At 41.9% G+C, this 26,507-nt stretch overlaps 1 pseudogene across 1 annotated transcript; it reads right to left on the minus strand.

Annotated features, from left to right (window-relative positions):
- Positions 1 to 7,213: 7,213 nt before the first annotated feature.
- On the minus strand, positions 7,214 to 21,071 carry LOC311064357 (macrophage-expressed gene 1 protein-like; annotated as a pseudogene). Its single transcript has 3 exons — positions 21,008 to 21,071; positions 18,215 to 18,288; positions 7,214 to 8,931 (listed from the first exon to the last, which is right to left on the minus strand). The product of its transcript is annotated as a macrophage-expressed gene 1 protein-like (transcript).
- Positions 21,072 to 26,507: the final 5,436 nt, after the last annotated feature.

Consider the following 26,507-nt stretch of genomic DNA (forward strand, 5'->3'; position numbering starts at 1 on the left):
GCGCGCGCAGGCCGGCACCAAATGTAAGTAACCCATTCTGTCAGGTCTCGCTAGTAGGAAGCGCCTCACTAGCCAACACACAAGAGGAGGTTGAATGTACTGAAACCAGCGCACCCCGAAACAATTGTTGGGAATTGATTGCATGAAGCAATCACCTGTGCGTCCGCCGTCCAGTCTCAATTTTCAAGTACCCCTGACTGCAGCTCTATTCCTACAAGCTCAAAACGCTGTGAGCTTGTAGAGCTGCTATTTTCAACAAAATCAAATGGAATATTTTTGAAACTTTTTAACAACACAAATCTGATGGGGGTCCCTCCCTGGCATAAAATATTTTCAGATGGGGGTCCGCAGACAAATACATATTAATTTGGGTATCCTTGACTTGAAAATGTTTGAGAACGACTGGTTTAAACAACATTAGGAAAAAAGACGCAAATAAGCGTTCTACACTTTAGAAACGATTGCCCCAAAAAAACGCATTTACAAGCAGCTCATCAGAAAAACAAGCCCAAAGTCGCTTATGATAAGCGGACATGGCAACACTGTCCCACTCTGCAATTGGAATCCCCGAGTCCCCCAAGTGGTCCAATAGAAATGGTGCCGGTCTTCAGCAAGCTCTCCCTCTCAACATTACAGTAAGTATTGATAAGAATCAGTCGAATTGATTTTGAACCGAACGACAAAGAATATTGCCAGGAACAGCAGGGCACTGGAGGAGTGTAAATCCCTACTCTCCTTCAAAACCGCTCTAAAAGAGCACGTACAGTTTACAGGTGGCTGCAATTCGAAACTGGCCCCTGTAAAAGTCAACAGTCAACGCCTAGCCCCCCCCCCCCCCCCCCCGAACTGTTTACTGTACATATTTTTGTTTTTGTTTTCAAACTCTCAATGATGTTTTGCATAGTAGTGTATAGTCATTAAATGTTTCGATGAATTGAGTACAAAGGACCCCAATGGAAACAAGCCATAGGCTTCTTGGGTTTAAAATCCTCTTAGACCTTGTATTGCACTGTACCTTCCTGTGCTTTTTTTGCAAACTGCTAATAAAGTATTCAATCAATCAAAACTGGTCTCACACTCCATATTATTTCCTGTACATCATATTTGTGGCCCCTCTTATGTATGTGTCTCCTTTTGTCAGTAATCTGACAGACCGTATTTGGTGGATCGAATCTTATTTTATTTTCACCTATCCACCACACATCTTGCCCCCTCCCTTCTATTCCCTGAATTTGCATTACGCGCATTTATATTATGGAAACGCAGCGTTCAAAAATGTTTGGTTTTTGAGACGGGGGTCTGAAGCCAAATACATATCATTTTGGGGGTCTTTGACATGAAAAAGTTTGAGAACCTGAGAATACTGATGTATTGAATATTGATTGATTGAATACTTTATTAGCAGTTTGCAAAAAAAAACACAGCTCAATACAAGGTCTGCTAAGAGGATTTTAAACCCAAGAAAGCCTATGGCTTGTCTCCATTGGGGTCCTTTGTACTCAATTCATCGAAACATTTAATGACAGACAAATATACAAACTATGCAAAACATCTCATATAAACAGGTAGACAGTTAGGAGGGGTAGGCATGGACTTTTTACAGGGACCAGTTTCGAATTGCAGCCACCTGTAAGTGCTCTTTTTACGGTTTTGAAGGAGAGTGGGGATTTACACTCCTTTACGGCGTTCATTTTTGTGGCATAGCAGGAGAACAAATGTATTTTTTTAGTTTGAACCAAATCTGGGTTGAACGTGATTAGTGGAGCTCCCTCTGGTGTTTTGGTGATTGTGGACATCATTGACGTTTTGGAAGTAGTTTGACAGGTACATACATGTGTGTCTTTGTGGTGTAGTGTTATCTTGTAGACCAGGCCCATTGCAAGTTGCTGTACGCTGTCCTCTACCCTGAGCCTCTACCCTCATAGCAAAATTAGCAGGGGTTAAATGAGTTGTAGATGTAAGGCCAAGCAGTAGCCTGACCAGTTTGTTTTGGGATGTCTGGAGCCTTGTTTTTAAGGCCTTTGTGGTGCCATGGTACCATGAGGTGCATGCACAGTCGAAGTGACTTTGGATGAGTGCTCCAGTTAGAGTAGAGATCCTGTACAAAAATCTTGTTCTTTGGTTGACTTTTTTGATTACTTTAGTTACCATTTTATCACTGGAAAGATTAGCCTCTAAAATGGAACCCAGGGAGGTAATTTCATCTTTTCTTGTGAGAACATCGTCATCCACTTTTACTGTGAAGCGGTCGGCCTTGCTGAGATTAATTTTGAACCCAAAGAGAATAGATTCAGTTTTACCCAGGTGTAATGATAGTTTGTCAGAAGATCGAGAGCGCTGGAGATCCATGACTGTCCATGCATCCACCATGACACCCCTACGGCCCCCTAGGCCATGGGATGAGTGAGTTGTGTGGATGTGTATTACATGCAAATGTGTGTCTACAGTCAGTGGCACATTTGACTTACCAGCGATCGTAACTCACCATTGGCAACTCTTTTTTTATCCGTTCATTTGAACTGTTTTGTTTTGCTTATTTCTTTCTACTTGCCTTGCCTATACATTGCCTGTTAAAGGACAACTTTGTTTTTTTACAACCAAGGTTTATGTTTTAGCTTGTAATTAAAGTAAATAAAAGATGAGTGTTAAAACATTTCAATGTATTGCTTTCTATAGTTTTAGCAAAATAATAATTTAGCAAAAAAAAGATTTCAAAAACTGCTAAGACTATAGAAAGCAGTAAATGAAGACATTTTAACACATCTTTTGTTTACTTTAATTACAAGCTAAAACATAAACCTTGGTTGTAAAAAAACAAAGTTGTCCTTTAATGTTTCATGCATAGTATTTTTATTAATGATTGATTACTGAAGTTTGTCTTGGGCTTCATGCTTCATGCCTAAATAGAATTCAGGGATTGAGGTTAACCAGATATGTTGTTACTATTCCACCAGATGGTGCTATATTACATTAACTACATCTCTGGTGTATGTAAGTGGCATTAGATTTTTGGCGTTAGATTTTTGGATTTACCTGGTCTAAAGTGGGAACAACGCCTTAAGGTTAATACATCCTTTATAGGCTCTGTGCATAACTGTTGTCTCTGGATTCTGGAAGGTGGTATACCTGTTTCCTGTTCCGGATCATTTTCCAATAACTTAATTTGATTGGCTGATTTCACTGGTTCATTTGATTGATTGCAGCCAAGCCAATCATAAAATGAACATGAATGTTTTATAAAGTTTTATTTATTTCTTATGTTTAAGCAGTCTATAAACTGTTGACAAGTTCATTTTAAAGGTTATAAATGTTCTATAATGCTATTAAGACTTATAGCTTTATTAACACATATTATCATTAATTAGCATCTTATAAAAACTTATAAGGGCCTTATTACCTATTAATTAATTGTTATTATGGTCTTATAATATAATATGCCTTATTAACAAATACGGTTAATAAGCATCTTATAAGGATCATTGCCACCGTCATCATTGTCATGATAGAGAATTCATTAAGAACAATCAATGATAACAACTGGTGTGCTCCTTAATTGAAGCGCAGGTCTCTGCCAGGCCGGGTTGCCTACCCAGTGCCCACAAACTTTGGAAGTCAGTCGTAGCCAATGAAAACATCAGACTGATACATCTTGATGACTCAACTGCAGGGATAATGTGGATCAATTTGTGTGAGTTTTGGGCAACATTTGTAAAGTGTGTTTTGAATTTAAAAAATCCAGAATATCTAGTCTAACACAAATGGCCGCAGCCTATATGGGGAGTGACGTCATGATCCAAGGAATCTAAGCGAACGTTTTCGATTGTAGGACACAGAGTACAAGAGTTATAGGCCAAAATATGAGGTGGCCTGTTACAGTGCCACCATGAGGCCGATTTGAAAGATGTGGGGCAGAGTTTCTTCTACCATGGCCTACTGGGAGTGTGTGTGCAAACTCTAACGCCGATCAGTCCAATGGTGCTGGAGATTAGCTGCTCATTGATGAACGGACACACAGACAGAAATGGGCGTCTCCACTCTCTGGACTTTGACCAGCCAGCCTGGCGGAGACGATATTAATGAAAAAGGGGGTAACAGCAGTGACATTTGAAGCAATTTAAGTTACAATGATCACGTGATCTGGTATCAATAACCTGCCAGCTGGAGATTCCAAGAGTAAAGCATCTCTGTGACATTTTAGTTCAAGTGCAACTTAACACCACCCCAACTCCATGAGTCATCTACCCCAAAGGCTACAAACCACAGAGGGGCAAAAGAAGTGCACGCAGATGCTGGCACACTGCAATGCAAGCAACACAGCTGCAGCCAATAAAACCAGACCCAGGTGCACCAAAGTACAAGCACAGACAACACTGGTGATCATCTCTCTTCTTTGAGATGTTTCTGTTAGTACTGTACCCTATTAATACAGAGGGGCATTTCAGTGTTACAGCAGCAACAGTAAAAGGCAGGATAGAATAATAGTACAACAAGAATTAAAGATTAAAATAAGGGTGTAGGATTAGAATGATAAAAACAAAACACAACAAAACATTACTGTAAGTTAAAATGGCATGCCCTGAGGCCACAGTGGCCTTAATGCCTACCTTTGACTACCACTTTCTCCTCTGTCTTTTTCTTGTCAATATGTAGACACCAGTGTCTCTTTCTTGTCATATAGACACCAGTGTCTCTTTCTTTCCAGTGTCTTTTGTTGAGATTCTGAATTCTTAACTCCCCTGATCTTCAATCTTCAAACCAATCCAGTTACTTTGATTGGTGCAGGGCTGAGCATGGTTGATTTTAAATAGCATGATTAATTTATTTCACTGAAGATAGTCTGCATATTACATTTAAAATAATCCTTAACCCTTAAATTCAATTAATTATTTCAATAATTTTTTCTCCGTCTTAAAATATAGTATAATATGTAATACAGTAGGCCTATGTTATCTCCAATCCATCGAGTTAGATAAGAACCACCGAAAGCTGCAAATTTCCCCAAAGCCTCCTTAGAATGTTTAATTTCTGGTTTTCTTTCCCACTTTTCTTTCATGTTTAAGCTGTTTTAATTTTTTAGCATAAGAGACCATTGTGCAATCTCGAGATGGACATTGTCTCAGATCAAGATGTATCAGTCAGATATTCCATTCTAATTGACTGCAATTGGCCTCTTTTTGCGGGAGTGGCCCGATTGCCTTTGCATGCACACTCACAGTAGGCCAAGGAAGAACCTCCATACTAATCTTTCAATCCTGTAACTCTTGAGCCATAGGTCGTACAATCAAAATACCCCCCCCCCCCCCCCCTGGATTTCTTGGATCATGACGCAACTCTCCATATAGGCCCCATTTGTGCCAGATTACATTTTCCATCATTTTGCATTTTCTTCAAAAGAAACCTTTTGCTCAAACTCACTCAAATCGGTACATATTATCTCTGGGGTCACGTGTTCAAGATAAGTCAGATTTTTCAGATCCCATCCCAATTGACTATGACTATGATATGACTATCTGCCTTCGAAGGTTTGCGGGCCCTGGGTTTGTCAACTCAGTCTGACAGAGACCTGTGTTCCAAACAGTACACTTTTCTAGTTTGGTACTGAACTGAAGGCTGATATGAGGATATAAAACTCAGATTCTGCTGCTGACAAGTCTGTATTCCTGCACTCCTGATTGACATAGTAGTTGGAGCTGGAGGTGTCTGAAAAGGTTATTCTTATAGGCCATGTTTGTGCTCTAATGATTGAAAACTATATCCTACTATAAAATAAGGAAACCTGTCTGTCTGTCTGTCTGTCTGTCTGTCTGTCTGTTTGTCCTCATCCATTTTATCCTCATTGGGTTGACCAATCAATCTGAACTCGCAGGCATTGGCCAATGGCCATTGGTATAGAGGGAGTGAGGAAGCCGATTCTTCTGGGACCTTTATACAGTTACTTGGCCGTCTCATGCATATTTCTCCTCAGTGAGTATATCCATCAAAAGTGTATTGAAGCTGATTTTGAACTTTTCCTTAATTTAAGCTGTTTATTAGCATATTTTGAAGTGGGCTTTGTGATCTTTAGTGCCAGTTGCAGTACCAAGACTCAAGTCTGTTCATAGTTTGGGTGTACGCATCCTCGGGTATGGATTAGTGTATACTAGTGCATTTTTGTATGTAAATGAGATATAGGTTGTAAGTTCTTTCCTCATCCAGGATTCAAAGCCTTTATGTCCTCTGTTGGGAGGAAATTCTGTATCATAAGCACACTATTGTGGTATGTAAATCAGTCATTCCAAATTCACATTCCTTCCATATGGTCTGTACTCCCAATTGCACCAACTAGCCTGTGTCTGCTTGATTCCGTCTCTGTTTAACTAGAAAGAGTTTTATCAACATAGAGCAGGATTTTCATTCCCTTATCAGCTCTATCAGTTGTCATTGACCAATTTGAAAAACATTATAGAATTTACTTCCTAGTTCTGCTGTGTAGTAGTATGTGAGATTAGTGGCACACACTAACAGACACACAGACTCATTGCCAAAAGCATCAAGGTTTGAATTTAAGGCAAGTAGCACATGACCTTGATCCCCTCAAGAGGGTGCTGTTTGCTTTGTATATCCATGGGAGCTCAACCCTGTCTAGTTTGCTGACTTTGACTAATGCTTTTTTATGCTATGTGTGAGTACTGAGTATTTATTACAGAGAGCAAAGTAAACACGGTGAATAATAAGCTTAAAGTGAGGATAAAAAGAAATGTTACTGAAATGAAACAACTGAGTTTGTGCCTATGATTATTATTCCACATTATGTGTGCCTCTTCAAATGAATGAATCAACACAAAAACATTTATTATGGTTCAGCCGGTCGTTTTAAATTACATTTAATTGTGGTGTATACCTTTTTTATGCTGTACATTCAAGAATACATTGTAAATATCAAAGAGGCCAGTTTCAGTCAATATGCAAATGTCACACAATTTAATTTTAAAAAATCCTTTAAAATCAATGTAAAAGCTTTCCAAGGAAGTAACATACAGATTAACTGTCAGATTAGCAGTCATTTTAGAAGAGCCACAGTGAACACAACAACAAAGGACACAATCAAAGAAAACCCTGTTTCACAAACATTAAACTTGTTTCACCAACATTTAGGCTGTGATCCATAACATCATTTATAAAATTGCTCATCTTGTATGGGTCTGATCTTGAAGCTAAAAGCAGTTAACATGTGCTAACCCGTTTCATTGTGGGTTTCTGTCTCTTCCTCCTGTCTCTGATCTGCTCTGTCACTCCCTGCCTCTCCATTTATGTCATATATCTCATATCCCCTACCCCACCTGGACACAGACACGCCCCTCCTCCTCCTCTTTACCATGGCCATCACCCCTACTGCCACTAAGATCACAAGCCCAATCACCCCAAAGGCCAGCCCTGTCATTGCTCCGCCAGACATCTGACTTGATTGTGGGTCAACTTCCCGTGCAATCTCATTGATTTCCTCTAGGCTGGCCAGTTTCCACATCTTGGTCTTTCCCATTCTGACCCAGCTCTTGTTTGCTTCCGTCACAACCATAACCGTGTTTGTTGCTAGCATGCTAATCAATGGTGCTCGAGTGAAAGGGGGTAGACGAATCGGCAGCAGTTCCCCTCCCGTGAATAAACCTGACTGGACACAGTACAGGATCTCACAGTCATCACTGACGGTGACGAGGTGTTGACTGAACTTGGGGGGACAGTGACGTTGACCCCCTGACAAGGGGTTGACTGACTCGCAGCTGAACAGGCCTCCAAAGTCCACAGAGTGTCTGGTGCCAATCTCATAGTCATTGTTCAAACAGATCATCAGACCGTCAGAAAGAAACTTCACAGGGGTGAAGTTAGGGGGACAGTTCTTGACTTTGGTAAGGGGGTTCAGGAGGGACGGGCCATAGAATCCTCCAAATAAATAACCTGAGTTTTTTGGTGCCATGCCGTTAACAGAGCACCAGTAGGTGTCAACACGAGCCGAGCGAACGTAATATTCATTCTGGCAAACTTGACGGTGACACGTAGACCACCCAAACAACCCACAATGATAGCTTTCCACATGACATTCATATGAGTTGTAACTTTGCTGTCTCACCTCTGATCTCAATAAAGTGGGGAAGTAAGGCTGACGGCAGGAGTAATTACCTGTATCCAGGTTTTTCTGAGCCAGGGCCTGGCAAAGTGGATCTGCATCTGAGCTGAGTTTTGCACACGTCTGGTAGACACCACAAAAACTGAGGTTTGTGGCTGCGCCTTCACAAGAGTTGTCATCAACGTTAGCCTGAAAGTTAAAGTTTTGTGAATCAACTTTCACACAACCAGGGTGGGTGTTGACTGTGAAGTAACGATCTATGGCCTTACGCACTGACAGAGCTACCCTCTCAACGGTGGACTCTGGCAGATCAGGGAAGGTGTTGGTGTTTATGATGTAATGCAGCGGTTGACCTGACCGGTCAATACCAACAAGATTGTTCCTGATATTTTCCTGCCACTTCTGCAGTGTGATGCCGGGGTAGAAAGGCACCCCTCCATGGCTCTTTACCAAAGAATATTGAATGTTGGACTGATATGCTGTAAGCGATGAACTCTGTTGTGTGTTCTGGCTACTTATGTCAAATTTTATTTGAGTTTGTCAAAAAAGTTCAAGCCAGCTATAGCTGTGATGCTGATGGAGGAATTCTGTGACACCATGTCAGACACATACTTGGAACTAAGGTAGTCCTCCTGCACCAAGGAGGCTCCGGCATCAACACTTGTTATGACGTGGGTTCCATAGTCGAGCACCATCTTCTCAGAAAGATGTTTTGCCCATTTTGTCTGGTTGTTTTCAATGGCATTGGCGATCCCCGCTGCTTGCTGAGTAAATCGCGAGTCGAGAGTGAAGTCCGGATAAGCCTTTACTGTGTAGAGGAAATTACGGACCTGCAATGGAAAGGAGCTTGTCATTATCACATCAGACTTGGCTTGGTGCTTATTGCTGCAATACGTTAGTTACGGGGCCAGGCTTCCAGCATGGACCCGTTTTGTTATTGGCATTATTACGGGGCCAGGCTTCCAGCATGGACCCGTTTTGTTATTGGCATTATTCCATTTCTTCTTCTTCTTCTTCTTCTTCTTCTTCTTCTTCTTCTTCTTCTTCTTCTTCTTCTTCTTCTTCTTCTTCTTCTTCTTCTTCTTCTTCTTCTTCTTCTTCTTCTTCTTCTTCTTCTTCTTCTTCTTCTTCTTCTTCTTCTGCCGTTTTTGCCAGTTCTGGCTGAACCGTGCATACGCTTTTTATGAAACTCGGCCATATGATAGATGGTCATGAAAAACGATCAAGAAATAAATCTCACAATCTTTCGTCAAAAGGTGGCGCTATAGCACTCACTTGAAAATGCCAACTTTGAACAGGTACAACTCATGCCCTGTTTGACCTACAGCCATGAAACTTCAATGCACACATGCGTCTCCTCATGCCTAACAACTTTCACTGTTTGACTTTTGACCTCTGACCTTTAGATCTCCCACCATTTCAAATTATATGAAAAGCAGTTAAAACCTATCTCCTCCTGGGATTTTTGAGCAATCTGCACGAAACGTTTTACACATGAACTTTGGACCTATGCCGACAAACGTATGCAAAATATTTTCCATAAGTGAAAAAATGAAGCTTTAAAGAGCCAATGAATATTGCAGTTTTATGACAATTATTCATCTGCCCCTAACACATACATGCAGACTTACCATTCTTTGAAACTTTGCAGAAATGTAAAGGGCCATTCCAAATATCACTGAAACCAATCTTACTCCAATTGGTCAAACGGGGGCGCTATAGCAATTTTTTGAAAATTGAAACTTTAAACAGGCAAAAGTCATGCCTCGTTTGGCCGACAGCCATTAGACCTGCTTACACATGTGCCTTGACTAATGAGGAACACATCTATCACGTTGACCAGTAAGCACCGCCCTTAGATTGTCCGCAATCTTGAGCAGTTTGAAAAACACTTAAACCCAGGATTTTTCAGCTATTTGCGTGAAACTGTATGATCAGTGTGATCTCTTTTTTCAGAGGTTTGTCTGTTGGTTTAATAGCTTCCCGCTTAAGTGTATGTCTCACAACCTCAAGGTCACAGGTTCAAGCCTCACTTGGTGCAGACTTCATCTAAGTTGCATTTCACACAACATGACTATCAATGAATACATCTGCAATTGTTAAAGATAACATGAAATACTTAATTGAGTGTTTTTTACATACTTCATTGTGAAAATAGCTGATCTACAATCTCACAACTTTTCAGATAGCAATGAGAGTATGTTTTTTCAATGTATAACATACTTCATTGTGAAAATAGCCGATGTACAATCTGACAACTTTTAATGGTTTGTGAGCTTGTAGATCGGCTACTTTCACTAGTTTTGGTTCTGAGGAGATGTACAATTTCTTCATTGGTAAATGGTTTGTGAACGAGTGATCTTTGTGTTAGTGAAACAGGGGCTTGGGTCATGACAGAAGGCAAGAGTTTGTGATCCTCAACAGACAATATCAGCCTGGACAAAGCTATAGCACTATAGGTAGTGTTGCAGCTACCTAAGAGTGCCTCACGATCGCAAGGTTGCCGGTTCAAGCCTCACTTGATGCAGACTCATTTAAGTTGAATTGCAAAAAACATGACTCAATCTATTCCGTTTCCATGGCTCTCTCTCTCTCTCTCTCTTCAATTTATTCCGTTTCCATGTCTTTCTCTTCAATCTATTCCGTTTCCAAGTCTCTCTCTCTGTCTCTTCAATCTATTCCGTTTCTATCTTCAATCTATTCCGTTTCCATGTCTCTCTCTCTGTCTCTTCAATCTATTCCGTTTCTATCTTCAATCTATTCCGTTTCCATGTCTCTCTCTCTGTCTCTTCAATCTATTCCGTTTTGTCTCTCTCTCTCTCTCTCTCTCTGAGGGGCGGCCATAGCTGAGTGGTTAGTGAGCCCGCCTAGGGAGCCAGAGGCTCTGGTTGCCCCAGGTACGATTCCAGGCCAGGTCAGCAAATGTGTCGATGAAATTTGTCCCTGAGCAAGACTCTTAACCCTAATTGCTCACAGGCCCTCATTGGAAACAAGACCGCAAGGACTTTCATGAACTGACCTGTTAAAGGAATTATAATTTCTCTTTCTCTCTCCTGGCCCCGTATTATCGCTGCTTGCAGCTATATTTCAACTTCTTATGCTGTAATTTATGTTTGTGTGTTCCATTTAATTGTGCTCCTTTTGAACTTTGAGCACCTGGCCGCCCTCTAATGGTCTCTGCAAGCGTCTAATTTGCCTCATCTCCTCTTCATGGCATGTTTTATTCTTCTATTTCTTCTGTTTCCTAAAACATGGCTGCTGCTCTTGTAAATAGACTGTAGCAGAACAACCGTTGTGGGAAGTAGGTATCTACTGAAGTTCAAGCTGTCTGTCTTGTCTGTTGCAGGTGGGCAGATTATGCCCACATATATTATAGACATCCTCGATGTCAGTGCAAATCGGCGTTGTTAGGTACTGGTTTCTGTTGTGTTTGGCAGTACATGCTCATATGGGGATCCCCAACGTCAGCAAAAATCTGCATTGTTAGGCAACGGTTTCTGTTGTGTGACATCAGACCAGAGCTAGATCCAGTGAAAAAGACATAGGGACAGGGAGAGAGCGAGAGACTATTTCACCCACATAATAACCCGGCCAATGCTGGCCACTGAAACCTGGGCACGCTGATAATGCGCTGCTTGAGCCTCTGCTCCAGGGCAGACTTTAGCCTATACTGTAGAATCTACAGATGACGAGAAAAGGTGTAATCTACAGTGTAGATAACACTTTTTCTCGTCATCCCTGAACACATACCAAAAGACATGCTATGTTAAATTCATGCTCCTGCCAGGGCCCTTGACCAACTTTAAACAAAATGACTCCCCTCTGCTCCTAATGATTAGGATGGGTTAAATACAGAGGACAAATGAACCCCTTTCATAGACATCAAGTTCAAGTTCAAGTATTTATTTGCCATTTCAAAACAAGTTTGATAGGAAATTGTCTTGGTGCTTCCTCTCACATACAAGACAACACAATAAACAACAGCACAAAGACAAGAACAAAAAGAGACACAAGAAACAGAACCAAACCAGGACCAAGCTGCAGCTTTGGCTCATGTATACAGTACAGACAGTAGAAGAAACTGCTTAGTGCAATTATGTAGCAATTTTTAAAGTGCATACTTAAAGTGCATACCGTCTAGTTTGTGTATGTAGTGCAAGAGTGTCGTTAAGGTGCCTGACTGCTTGGAGGTATGTGCTGTCTCTAAAACGGGAGGTTCTACTCCCAATGCTGCCATATCTCCTACCTGATGGGAGGAGATTGAAAAGGTAGTGGGCTGGATGGGAATGGTCGGCTATGATTTTTTTAGCCCTCTTCACCAATCTAGTGGGATAGAGTGATGACAGCGATGGAAGGCTCGAACCAATTATCCTAGCTGCCTGACGTGTAACCCTCTCCAACCGTGTCTTGTCCTGTGCGGTTGTATTGCCGTACCAGACAAGCATGGAAAAGGTGAGCACGCTCTCAATGCCATAGCAGTTGCAATTAACTAAATTGGATTTAGATATGTCAAAGGGCAAACAGTCAATATAATCAATGTTTGCCAACTACCTATAAATCAAATGTTCTCTCTATTCAATACTGTATATTAGCTGTAGCTGTGCTTACCCTGTTATGACACATCTGAAAAGGGTCTATGGCGTATGTGTAAATGTACTTGGCACTACATAAACACTTCAAATATTATATACCAAGCGACTTTGAGTACGGAGAAAAGCGCTATATATATTGGATGTATTATTATACCTGTCTTTTTTTAATACTCCGGGTTGTTGTAAAATATCAATATTATTTCCTTTGTGGCACTGAAGTGTCATGGATAATGTTTTTGTTTTGAGACATTGCAGTAAGTGAGGACACCTGGTGGGCTGTGCATTTAAGACTGTAGCAGCACTGAGACCAAAGTATGCCACTTAATGCACACAAAGAGCTATGTCAAGTTGGCTTTAGCTGGCCATTTCAAAAATCTTATATCTCTGGCTGTATTTTACTCCAGGCAGCCTGATTAATGTTGATGCATACTGTATGAACACACATCAGTCTTATACAATATTCCATCCATATACCTTCACAACTATCAGAGCCTGGATCCAAGGACCCAGCAGCATATCTCTCATGTTTTCTTTACTATTAGTTTATTTGAATTTACCATTTGACATACAGTAATACAATTACAAAGTGAAACGTGTTAATTCATGGACATGGATGGACACAGGCTAATAGAATTCAGCCCTCTATAGAGTATTTCATCTTAGGATCCCTCTTTGACCAACATGTACTATACATCGGGCACCCTTCAGTGTATAGTTAGAGTTGTGCTGTACGTTAAATGTAAGAAGACACATAGTTGTCAGACAACTCAAGAAAAGTTTGTGTCAGCCAAGTGGGTACACATAGATGGAAAAAAAGAGAATGAGAGAGCTTAAGTCATTATGTGGCTGACCCTGGCCATGCTGCTCCATGTCTAGACAAGAACCAACACAGGAACCAATATGGGAAATGACAGGCAGAACCATGCAGGCTTCTCTTGGGCTTCATGCACTTCAAAAGGATGCCATGAAGAAAGGGCCCAGAATTTAGTGCTGCAGCACTTCTTTTCAATGATGCTTCAGAGAGAATTAAGCATCTGTCATCACCACACACTCTCAGGTCTGAGTTTAGACCGTCTGCCGTCCCTTTTGAAGATGTCGTATGTGGAGATGAATGGTTCTTTGATTGTATCTAAACCATCTGGTCACCAGGTCCAAGTTATTATTAGGAGATGGGATTAGAAATATGGCAGCATAAAAAAACAGTGTCAAATTTAGTACACATTTACGGAGCCCCGGAGTGGCCAAAGAAATTACTCATGGCCACAAAATATTATTTTGAGGCCACAAAATACCATTTTGTGGCCTTGAAATACTATTTTATGGCCTCGAATTAATGTATTTAGAGATAGCATGAGATAGTATTTTGTGGCCACGAGATTTTTTTCTTCTTCTGTCAATGGCCACTCAGGGCTCTGTACATATTAGTCTTTAAACTGTAAATACTGTAGGCAGTCTGAAAGTTTTATCCACATAGGGCTAAATGGTACGGTAGTGTTTAGAAGTGATAGGTGCTCAACTTTCCGCTCTACATGGAAAGGTTTCTCCAAAAATGGTAGCATTTGAAGCACATATGGGTTGTAAATGACATAAATATCTCATTGTTCCATAGGAAATTAGTGGAATTTCCTGCAAATGTTAGAAGTCTTCCTTGTCATGGAACAGTTTTTGACCAGTCAGTTCTTAGAAGGTCAGCTAACCCCAGGAAAAGATGATTGGCATTCCAACACACAGAGGTGTAAAGGAGAGCATGGACTTTGAAGAATTCTGGGAGAAAACCGGGGAGGTCAGGAGTTTCCAGGTTAGTCAACCCCTAACACACCCTGGAAGTAGGAGTACCGTTGGCACTGTGTTTCTGTCCATCTGATGCAGTTTGCTGTGTCTCATATCAATGCAGTTTAAAGAGTACTATATTGAACGTTGTCAGATTTCTTCTGATTGCTGGCAGTGTCACACACCATCTGTAGTAGCTACGCCACCAAGTTAAATCTATGCACTTCAGTACACAACATAATACATCCACCAGATGTCAGTATAGGGCACAACCAAGTTTTGCTATAGTCGGGCAGACGTTCACCCCTCTGGACTGTGCCATCATTCTTTCCTCCTCATGCATTAACAAACATTACATTACTGTATGCATGGTGGACGTTTCTCTTACCACAAATGTTTTCACAAATATGTGCAAAACTGCAAAATGATCCTTATAGGCCCCAACCAGACAGAGATCCAGTGTGAGACTGTAAGACAGCGAAAGACAAACAGACCTTGTCTCGCTTTAGCACCTTAACTGCTTGAAGTCAAGAGCCACCGATTCTCTCGGTGATGTCATACTTAATGTTTCATTTCAGTGGTCAGGGTGAAGTTTTCGGTGACGCTTTCTCACAGCCACACAGCTCGGCCAAACACAACCGCATTAAGGGCACTGCTGAGAGACATGACATGGCTCGAGTCGAGTGTAACTGGATGGGGCTGGCATTCTCACTGGGAAGCACTTGTGTACAAGAACCCCAGAGTAAGGGGTTAATCTTTACACTCTCAAAGTTAAATTGTCACTCTGGATTTTGGTGTGTGTGTCTGCCTGTCTGTCTGTCTGAATGTATTATACATATGCTATGCACTACATTGGCAGAGCTTTGGAGGATAATATGCAAACCAGATGTCGGCTCTATACTGCATGGAAAGATACATCAAGGAGCAGGTGTCTGATGTACAAAACCGAGTCTTGAGAAATATTCCCTTTTCCAGCCATTTAGCTATTCTTGTGGGCTCTCTGATCCCTGGTGTGATGATCAGGAACTATTATGAAACGTTATTACTAGTGTGCTTTGGAGCCACAAGGGTAGATTAAAACATAATATATGTGCTTCCTCTCTGACTTTTCATGTGATCGAAATGGTCATCTTTCATTGTTCCAGTGCAGTACATTACTGTCAGGAGATGGTAGCTTTGTACATAGTAGAGGCCTCTGCTTAAAGCTGCAATCCAAGTTTTACGTGTCTTCTGATGAAGAGAGGTAATGAGGGTCTGCCCCTCAACTGTATTCCGAGTTGAAATAAAGGTTATGATGAGAGGTAATTGCAACTATAACACCCAGGATTCAAACTTGTGTCTACCATGTGGGAGACCAAACCGCTCATGCAAAAGAAAGGGAATCCCTGTTTGGCCAAGGGACTTTTAATGACAACGATGGTGACATTTTAGTTTTAGTCAATTAAAGGCTAAATGGTCTGTTTTGTCTGATATATAGCTGAAGCTGTGAGTAGACAATGACACATGTTTAGACGTTTAAAGTAATAATAGGTAACTTTAAAAAAAAAACTAAAGTTAAATTGTATATCTTTTGTGAGTGGTAAATGTTTCACAACACCCACTCCATGAATTTCACCCCCGAAAGCCTTTTCTATTATATTTTCTATTGAAACGGTGGCGGGCCGGCCTTCCCGCGAAAATGACATCATCCGGACGGAAAATGGAAACGGAAATGCACCGGTTTCCTGTTTGACCAGAAAATACCGCACTGGTTTCCTGTTTGGCCAGGAACTACCGCGCTAATAACAAAAAGGAACCTCACGCTGTTTTTAAGACATTATAGGATTTTAAGATGGAAAAACAACAGCAAAAGAAAACACAGCTCACGGTAACTAATGCTCCACTGGCTAAGAGAAACGATCCGTAGATAGTATAAAACAATTAAAAGAACGCTTTTTGAAACGCTTCCGTCTTCCGGTGTAAACAAATGGAATTCTGGGTAATGCAGGAATAAACAAAAGACCTGCAGTGACGGTAATGACCAGCAGAGGTTGCTAAAAATCGTTATTTGTGGACCTGCCTTGTATTACTTTAATGTAAAGTTTATTGTATTACATTCTAATGTATGAATTAGGTTTGATTTGATTTAGATGAAGAAAGTTCTCTCTTGTGTGTGCGCGCGCGTGTGTGTGTGTGTGTGTGTGTGTGTGTGTGTGTGTGTGTGTGTGTGTGTGTGTGTGTGCATGTGTGCATCCATGTTTGTGTTCATGTGTCAGTGTGTTTATATGAGTGTAGAAGACATGTATGCACATGTGTGTGTGTGTGTGTGTGTGTGTGTGTGTGTGTGTGTGTGTGTGTGTGTGTGTGTGTGTGTGTGTGTGTGTGTGTGTGTGTGTGTGTGTGTGTGTGTGTGTGTGTGTGTTTGTTTATAGTTTGTGTAGTCCATCATCTGCACTTATGTTTGAAATATCTATGGTCTGTCTGTGGTTGTCCGTGGCTTCGGGGGGCTGTGTGGGAGACACAGGGGTAAAGCTAGCTAGCTACCGGTTTGTTCAATTTTTCCGTTCTGCAAATAAACATCTGTGCCTTGCTGAGTCAGGTTCAGTGAACCACCCATGGCCTGGTGGGGGATCGTGGCCGGTGGTCCACCACTATATATGACCGTTAACCACAGTGTCCGTGCACCCCGTCCTGTGGGATGCTAGAGACACATACGTACACACCTACGTACAGTTGTACATACACACACATATATGCAAATATACAGACATATGTTTGCACACCCATTTACACAAATATCCCTACATGTATATCCTTATGCTAGAGGATGTATCAATATAAGTAATCACATGCTCTGCACAGATGGTTGGAGCCTTTATTGTAGATCTAGGAACTTTGGCAGACAAGTAGGCCTACTAAATAATAAGCAACAGACTAGAGCCTCCAAATCAGGGATGACTGTAAATGATGGGTGTCATTCTGTCTCAACTATAGACTCCTCTTGGAGTGTGGAACACACACGGATAAACAACTGTACAAAGAGCCCAGTCACACACACACACACACACGCGCGCGCGCACGCACGCACGCACGCACGCACGCACGCACGCACGCACGCACGCACGCACGCACGCACGCACGCACACACACACACACACACACACACACACACACACACACACACACACACACACACACACACACACACACACACACACACACACACACACGCATAAATACATACAGTATATAAGTATTGTGTCAAATGCTACTTTATACTCCGTCGTAAAATGTGTTGCACCCTGAAAATAACAGATCTATGAATTTGTAGAATTGCCTGTTTTTGGCGCACACCATGTCATATGACATAGTATTAATCATGCTTTTAGACCATGCTTTAGATTGAGAGACATGTGTATGTAGATGATGTTTTGTGTACTCTCCACAGAAGACTCCATCAGAGGCATAGGCCCAAGCTATCATGCCAGCTAGAACACACACACACATTGAAGCAAACACATCTGGCTTACAGCCCACTGATATCTCTCAGAGAAACCCTTTTAAAATGAAATGGCACCTATTGCACACATCATTTTTAAGCTTAATTTATTCTCAGGCCAGGTATGAATCTTCACTTTCGTCTCTATCTTGAACATCTCACACACACTATCCAAATACAAGTGCTCTCACTCTACAAATCTGTATCTTTCTTTGGTTCATTTTGTATACAGTACTAGTCTAGCATAGATTTCAATAAATGCCTCAAGGGTACGGTCACACCAACAACAAATATGCTGCGGTGAGAGCTGGAGGTGGTGAGAGACTGGGCCATCTTCTCAGACTCTTCTGGCCACACACGCAGATCCAAACACAAGCATGCACATTCAATGTGCTTCCTGTCGGTAACTGAAACAATGACTCTGTCTGTGTAGCGCATTTCTGTTTTTTTTATTACATTAAGTAATTTCAAAAGCTATAATATGGATGCAGTCTAGTCATGCTTTGCGTTTTATTACTGGTGATGATTATCTCACCCATCACTGTATTTTATATGATAAAGTGGGTTGGCCATCTCTCGCAGTTTGTAGAGAGCAACATTGTATGTTATTTATTCATAAGGCCTTGTGTGGTAAACTTCCTTTATACCTAACCTCGCTTTTGGAACCAAAGGTTACTGGTCACTCAACACGTTCACAAACACACATTAGATATACCAGTCCACGAAAGAGCACTGAACATGGAAAAACTGCATTCATGTACTGTGCTCCACACAAATGGAACAAACTTCAGGACTCTCTGAAACGGGTGCGATTGGTCTCAATAGAGACATTCAGGGTGCTTCTTGAGGACACACTACATAGTGACTGTACCTGTTTCATGTAACACTGTTTATTTGCATCTGATTTTTAAATCTCTATGTTGTTATCCATCTCCCCCTGCTCTTCTGATCCTTCACAGTATTTTTGGTTGGTTTGCCACACACCCCTCTAGACAGGCTGTGTTTGATGGCAGAGCCTCTCTTCACAGCATTTGATCACATTTAATTTATAGTCATATTAGTCATTACAGGCTCACTAGCGGAATACCACAGACATGACATCAGCTGTATGAACCACTGCCTTTAATGCATATATCCCAGACATACTGTAGCATGTGTGTTCTAACAGTATGGGCATTAAAAGACCCCTGCCAGTGTGTTTACCCCTCTGTCTGCCAATACAGATGGTTGAATTATTACTGTAGTCTCTGCTCACTGTTCATAATGCTTATTGAGTTTAACCAGCGGCAGCTGTAACACCCTTGCCAGCAGGTAAAAACATACTTCGGGTTTCAGAGGGAACATTTATGGTTGTGGTGCATGTCAGTCATTGAGGAGGCCAGGCATGGAGCCTCTGGATGGGTGGGTATGTCCTGTTTGGCATCCGACCTCCTCCCTGAGCTGCTGTTTGCCCTGACCGGGAGAGGAATGTAACTCTGTTTGCCTCTTCACTGTAGAAGCACTGCCACATATCACACACACACAAGCACACGCTCAAGCACACACACGCGGACACACACACACACACACACACACACACACACACACACACACACACACACACACACACACACACACACACACACACACACACACACACACACACACACACACACACACACACGTCACACACATTCGTCTAGGGTGACGCTAGACGAAAGGCTATGGTATAGGTCCTAAGCCACCAAAAATGTCCTCTCACACACAAGATGCAGTATCTCAAATTCTAATGTGTGGATTGCCATGGAACTTGCTGAGTGCATTCATGTTCCCTGGAGAACGAGTGAGCCTAAGCATATGGCTGACCCATGACCTTTCCTCTAGCGCCACCCTCCGGTCAAAATGTCTTCTTTTTAATTTTTAGCCCCACTGGAGAGAGCACAGGGCTCTAAAGATGGCAATGTCAGTTGGTTCAAGCCACTCACCCTGTTTGGGAGTGAGGAGTAGCACACTAGCACAGCCTCTAGGGCCATCTAGCATACAGTACAGTGACCAGACGTCCCGTTTTGTCCAGGATTGTCCCAGTTTTCAAACTGGGTCTCACGGTTCCCGACAACCGTGAGATATTAAAACACACTTCAGAATTCATTACACACTTCAGAATTCACTACCAAATTGTCCCGGTGGCAGACGCTGCTGCTGCTGCTAAAGAATTGACGAGTGAATGAGCAATATCACACAAATGAATATTTTTTTGGGTGTGTGGGGATGGCAGGTTTGATTTAATTAGATTTTATTAGGAATTAGATTATCACCATGACATAAATATTCCACAGGGTAGCACTTAAAAGAGAAAACACTTCTTTCCAAAGTGGTCCTTGATGGAAACAAACAATACATGGAAATAAACAAATATATGGAAACAAACACGTTTAAGAAGAAACCTACTATTCTCCCTTGATATACAGTATGGTAGAAAAAGGAGCTTCTTATTATTTTACCTCTAACATGAGGAACACGGCATGATATGTCATGCAGTGTTCCTGCTCTTGTGTTGCAATTATGTTCACTTACAACCATATCAATTTGAAGGTTCATATATTCTGGGGCCTTTTTCTGAATTATCTCAAACATATGATTAACTTTCAAATGTGAACTCAATCTTGGACTGATAATAATCTTACTTCCTTTGTTTTTACCTGTCCGAAATGGTTGACAAGGGTGATGCATTATGGATTCCGGGTTCCGGTTTGGGGGGTTTAAAATATGTTCACCTTACACTAGAGGGCTTTTAGACTCTTGTTTTTGTAGTAGCCTTTCATGTTCATCAGTATTTGCCTGCCTTAGAATCAATGTTTTTATGAAATATCAGTTATACAGTTCCTCCTTGTTAAAGGCATAACAAGGTGCATTTCTGTTTTACCTGATTCTGAATCTGAAGATGGGTTTAGAGCTTCTGAGACTGGGGCAGGGACAGCAGTGGCTGGGTCTGGATTGAAATCAGGGGTTTAGGCCAGGCCAAGGGCTAGTTTCAATGGTTGAGACCAGGAATCGGTCTAGAACCGCTTGGCCGACTACAGATCTGACTCAGGATGGGCAGGGGCTGAAGCATAACCCTATCAGTCTGTCCAGGATCCCCACTCAGATCCATGCTGGATACATTCCAGCACCAGGTGCTGTGTATTTTCTTTTCCATTCTGCATGATTCCCCTATGTAAACGCCACAGGCTTGATGCATACATTAACAAAATACACTGTAAAAGGTTAAATTTTCTGATAAATAGCAAGGCATTTAACGTGATATGCGACAGATGTTTGGTTTTCTTTCTATAGGGATAAGTCTGAGGTCAATTAGCATAGTAGAGTTGAGACTACATTAGCTCTACTATTGTACTGTATGTATTGATCCAGTATCAAACGTCTTGTTCCAGCTCTTATGGCAATATAGCCTAACATTCAGTTTGGCTTCTTTACTCAGCATTGTGTCAGACTCAAGCAATATACAGTAGTACATTACGGAAAGGAAGATCAGGCTCTAAACAACTCATACCATTAGAAATAGTTTTCCACTGAAACCGGCAGCACAGCCATATTTCATTCAAAGTCAAACACAGTTAACATGTTTGAACCAGTGTTGTTTGTTACAGTAGTACTATTTAACTGGGATCAGAGAGGGACAGTTTAGGATTGTTTGAACTCACAAGGTAGTTTAAATAAGCACCAATAACTGTACTGAGTTCAGAGGTCAACTTCTAGGAGGTCCTTATGAGTCATTCCCCTTGGATATGGAACAGGGAGCTGTGTGTGTGTGTGTGTGTGTGTGTGTGTGTGTGTGTGTGTGTGTGTGTGTGTGTGTGTGTGTGTGTGTGTGTGTGTGTGTGTGTGGTGTGTGTGTGGTGTGTGTGGTGTGTGTGTGTGTGTGTGTGTGTGTGTGTGTGTGTGTGTGGTGTGTGGTGTGTGTGTGTGTGCGTGCGTGGGTGCGCGTGCTTGCATACATATGCACGTGCGCATGTGTGTCCCAATCGTGGAGGTCCTGTTACACATTGTGAAGTTTTATTGTAAAGTCTCCCAAGGAGTTCAACGATGACCTGCACTGATAAAAGGTTCCTGGATTTTCTTTGTCAGAGATAGTATTTATATGTATTAGACTACGTGATGGTATTGCTCCGTAGAACCAACTCTGGGGTTAGGGTTAGGGTTATGCCGGCAAAGCCAGAAATATTTCCTACAAACAAGCTCTTCCGTGTCAGTCTCAACACTCATGTATCAAAGGTGCCACACCTGTTGACCAGAGAAGATGTGTCTTTTGGGGAATTTAACAGGAGGGAAATAATGCGTGCTTTGGCTGGAAGACGGGTAGTCGTGGTGGAAAGGCAATGCCAAAAACTATAATATAACTCAGAAAGTGCAAAACGGACACTTATGGCTCCGTTTTGACACTTTAAGCGTTATATTAATGCTTTGCATTTGACTATATAGGGCAGGCCATGTTGTGTTTTTGAGTTCTGTTCCTAGAGCCACACATAGCAGTCGGTGTGTCCAACTTGTAGACTTTAGTAGTGGCGGGGGTCCCCTCACAGTGCTTCTGTTTGACACAAAGCCAGTTTGCCCATGTGTTTTTCAGTGTTATGGCTGGTAAGTAGTCCCCATACCAAGCCTCAGGCATGCAGCCCAGCGGATACAAAAAGCCTCTCAGTGCCACTGGGATGTAGACCAGACTGTTTGCCCATGACTCCACGCCTAAGAGAGGTGAGTGCCCACTTTTTCCTCAGCTGGTTAATTTGCTGCCACGGAGGCAGGACTCCCCACTCCAAACAAACAAGAGTCAGATCTGGGCAGACCACAGAGCCAAGGACCCATGTCATCTCAATGGGGCAGAATGCTTGACGAGGCAAAGGCCAGGGGAAATAGGTTTAGATCACTCATCTGTGTGTGTTTGTGTGTGTGTGTGTGTGTGTGTGTGTGTGTGTGTGTGTGTGTGTGTGTGTGTGTGTGTGTGTGTGTGTGTGTGTGTGTGTGTGTGTGTGTGTGTGTGTGTGTGTGTGTGTGTGCGCGTGCGTGCGTGCGTGCGTGCGTGCGTGCGTGCGTGCGCGCGTTGCATATTCTGTCTATACGTTGTACTGTTTATGTGCAGAAACAAACACATTCAAATACTCATAAGTCATGCTTCGGAAATCATATCTGTCCTCATATAGAATGTGTTCTGTCAGTCACGTACTGTCCAACACTGCAAACCCTCAGCATGCCTATGGGAGATGGTGTCTGTGTCCATTGTCCAGTGGGAGCCATCTGGTTGCATTTGTCTTCTTGTGGTCTTATTTGGTTTCTCCAGACTGTAGGGGTCTTCCTGGGACTAGACCATCTGCCTAATGTGGTTTTACTTTGGTTGATTTTAGTCCTGTCACTGTGATACTGGATCGCTTCCTGTGGTAAAGGTTGTGTCGGTATCATGTGATCTTCTAACTGTGCCAGCCCCGGGTCTGCTCTGTAAATGTAGCAATCTCTCTGTTTATATTTCCTAGTGAGAAACAGTCAGACCGTAAATGTGGTTTTGGCCGGGCTGGTGAGTTAGCACTTCAGCCAGCCTAGTACAATATATCTCCAACTGTTTAAAGAAGATGAGATTCAGAGTGTGGTTTTGGCAGAGACAGTGGCATAATCACCCTGCTCTGCATTTATCAAAATCTTGTTTTGTTCAGTGTCTAAATCAAACTTATGTCATGTATTAACAAGGCTTGATATACACTTGACATAATGATGAGAATAAATCATTTATTTATTCATATTTCGGGGTTTTTGTAAAAATATGAAAATAATTCCTCTGCACTGCAGGGTGTAACAGCCTTATTTTTCTTTTAGATATTAAAATAGGAGCATATAATAATGATAACAGTTAACAGCTATTTATATACTTTTTATATATTCATATATTTTGCCTCAGTACACTAGCAGAGACCAGAAACTACGCACCTCACCTTCAACACCACAGAGCTTTCCTCTGAAATGAGAACATAGAACATTAGTGCTATTAGTAATGTGTGTGGGCCCTGTTTGCAAACGAGATCAATTGTAGTATATGGAAACTGAAGTTTATTACCATTCCAAAATGCCTGCCTACTCTGTAAAGATACATGCTGCAACATACAATATAATGTAACACCTCCATGCGCCCCCGCAACCCTCCTTGGAGACCACCAACAATCTGTCTCATAATCCACTCCTCAGGGCTCCTGCACTGAGGCCCCAGAGAGCTGACAATGTGCAACAAGAAAGGGAATTGTACGACGAAGAGAAAGACACCTGCTATTACTGCCCCCCCCCCCTTTTTTGTGCAGATTTGCATTCACAGTTACAGTGCAGGGGGTCATTTGTCTCACAATCAATCATCATTATCCAGACCATTCATAAATGTCCATTGTTGTTAGTGGTGTCGTCTTGTTGGGTTATATATTCAGTCCATTTCTCCCATAACACCTGAACATGGTGATTGCCTCTGTCAGGATGGAGGTAGCAGAGTAGGATTTTAGGACTTTCTCTGAGACCTTGAACTTCCTCAATCGTCTGAGGCGAGTGATGATTGCTCTGCGATTGGCAAGTTTGTTATTTGGCCAATTGGCCAACCAATGGTGTAAACGTCTTCAGTCATTCAGTCAGTCTGCGACATTCACATTTATAGGGATTGCCCCACTGTTGCAGTCCAGCAAAAAGTTGTCATGGGCGCATACTGTGTTTAAGGATGCAGGTTTTCTAAAGCCTGTGCACAAAGTGTTAAATTCTGTACGATTTACTTAAACAAATCAATGTCATGATGACGTGATGCGAGCGCCTTTAGAATGCAAATATATTAAAACCACAAACAGTTTCATGTGTCTGTATTAACATAAATCTAGCAACCACATTTCTCACAGGTAAATTATATCTGACATGCTTGCCTTTAATGTCACAGACCTTATTTTATTATCCAATGACGGCCACATTGTGTAGAGTAGAATAACAGTGGTTGGTACAGTGGGCTGACTAATATATGGGCCACTGGGGAATGTGGACTGTACACTAACTGTTCTCCCCTGTCTCGGACATGGTTTGTGCCAACATTTATAGCCATTATACAAATTCTTTCAGCATGCTTTCACCCATAAGGCAGACACATTAAACATGAATTTTGTGTACATTTTGTTATGGTTGATAGAAGCCATTTCTGTGAGCTGGATATGTTGGTGATGGCAGGGGGATGCATGTCATGAAATTCATTTTAAATAACTTAAAGGGGATAACTAGTGTCAAGTATTCTCACTATGTGGTGCTCTATGTAATGTGGCTCTTTGTTTTGGCAGAGCAAAATCAACATACAGATTTAATCAGACACCCGACAGCCTCATGTTTTTGGATACATTTGCTCCAATGTAGTAATTTGCTCATCCATCCGGACTGGTCTAAATATTTATTCTTTGGAATCAGAATGTTTTTATCATCGTGCATTAGTACATGGTAAAAGAAAAATTCAGACAATGTTTACCAAAGGAAAGTGTTTTTGGTGACTCCCTTCTGAAAGGTTTCCACCCTTACAAACACTAGTTTGGCCTTTGCTTATTGCTTACTGCCATGCCTGCCGTGAACATTACAGGCTCTGATGTGGTCGCAGGCTCTGATGTGGTCGGCTTGGAAGAGATGGCTGACAATGACCTGGAGAAGATGCCCTCAGACGGCCTTATGACCGCCAATGATACCTCAGATTAGGTTGTCTTGGATGAGGTTGCCACAGGCAATTCTGTATAGACTCTAGAGTTCTCGAATTCTGCCCGAACCCGACCCTACTGAAAATGTATGGCAATTACCGTATTTTGGGGGGTTTTCGGGCCTAACATTATGGTATTTGTTAGGGCCCAGTTAGGGCCGGGCCTTAATTTTCAGGCCCGTTGAGAATTCTAATAGACTCCCACACAATGATGCCTTAAGACTATCTTGGGCTCAGTCCTGCTCTTCACGCCATATCTGCCTCACCCAGACGACACCTTTCACACAGTGCTTAATTTGTTGTTTTAATTTTCGGTTTGCTATTGCTTACTTTGTACACAGTACAATCCTCAGTATTACAGTAACATTAGTCTTACATAGCCAGACTTTCAGAGATCTGCGCTATACTGTTTCTTAAGCAGAGCTAGGCGGAGATATCGAAATATATCTGGCTATGCGAGACTACAGTAACATATCTCCTTGAATATCTGAGAAATGTAACCTTTTGGTTACATTTGTACACTCTCAGAGTTAAATTACCACTGAGGATTTTACTGTGTAGAAATGACTGCCCCATATGCAGTATCCCAGCATGCTTTCTGTTTGTCCCAGGTCAACACTGAGCACTGTGAGCATTCCATGCATACTTACACCTCATTGCAGAATCCCCTACCCACAATCCCTTTCAGTAGGTAGCCATGTTTATGGTCCACCACCTTACCCTTTCACCTTAAAGGGGAATGGCTTCTTTAGTTAAATGATTTATTGGATAGAAGAGTGAAAGGAAAGGCTAATAGAGAAAGAGGAGGAGGGGGCAGTCTCTTAACAAGATATTGCATCTCAGGCCCATAGT

The sequence above is a fragment of the Gymnoscopelus microlampas genome, assembly GCF_963454915.1.
Source record: "Gymnoscopelus microlampas genome assembly, chromosome: 17".
NCBI lineage: Eukaryota > Metazoa > Chordata > Actinopteri > Myctophiformes > Myctophidae > Gymnoscopelus > Gymnoscopelus microlampas.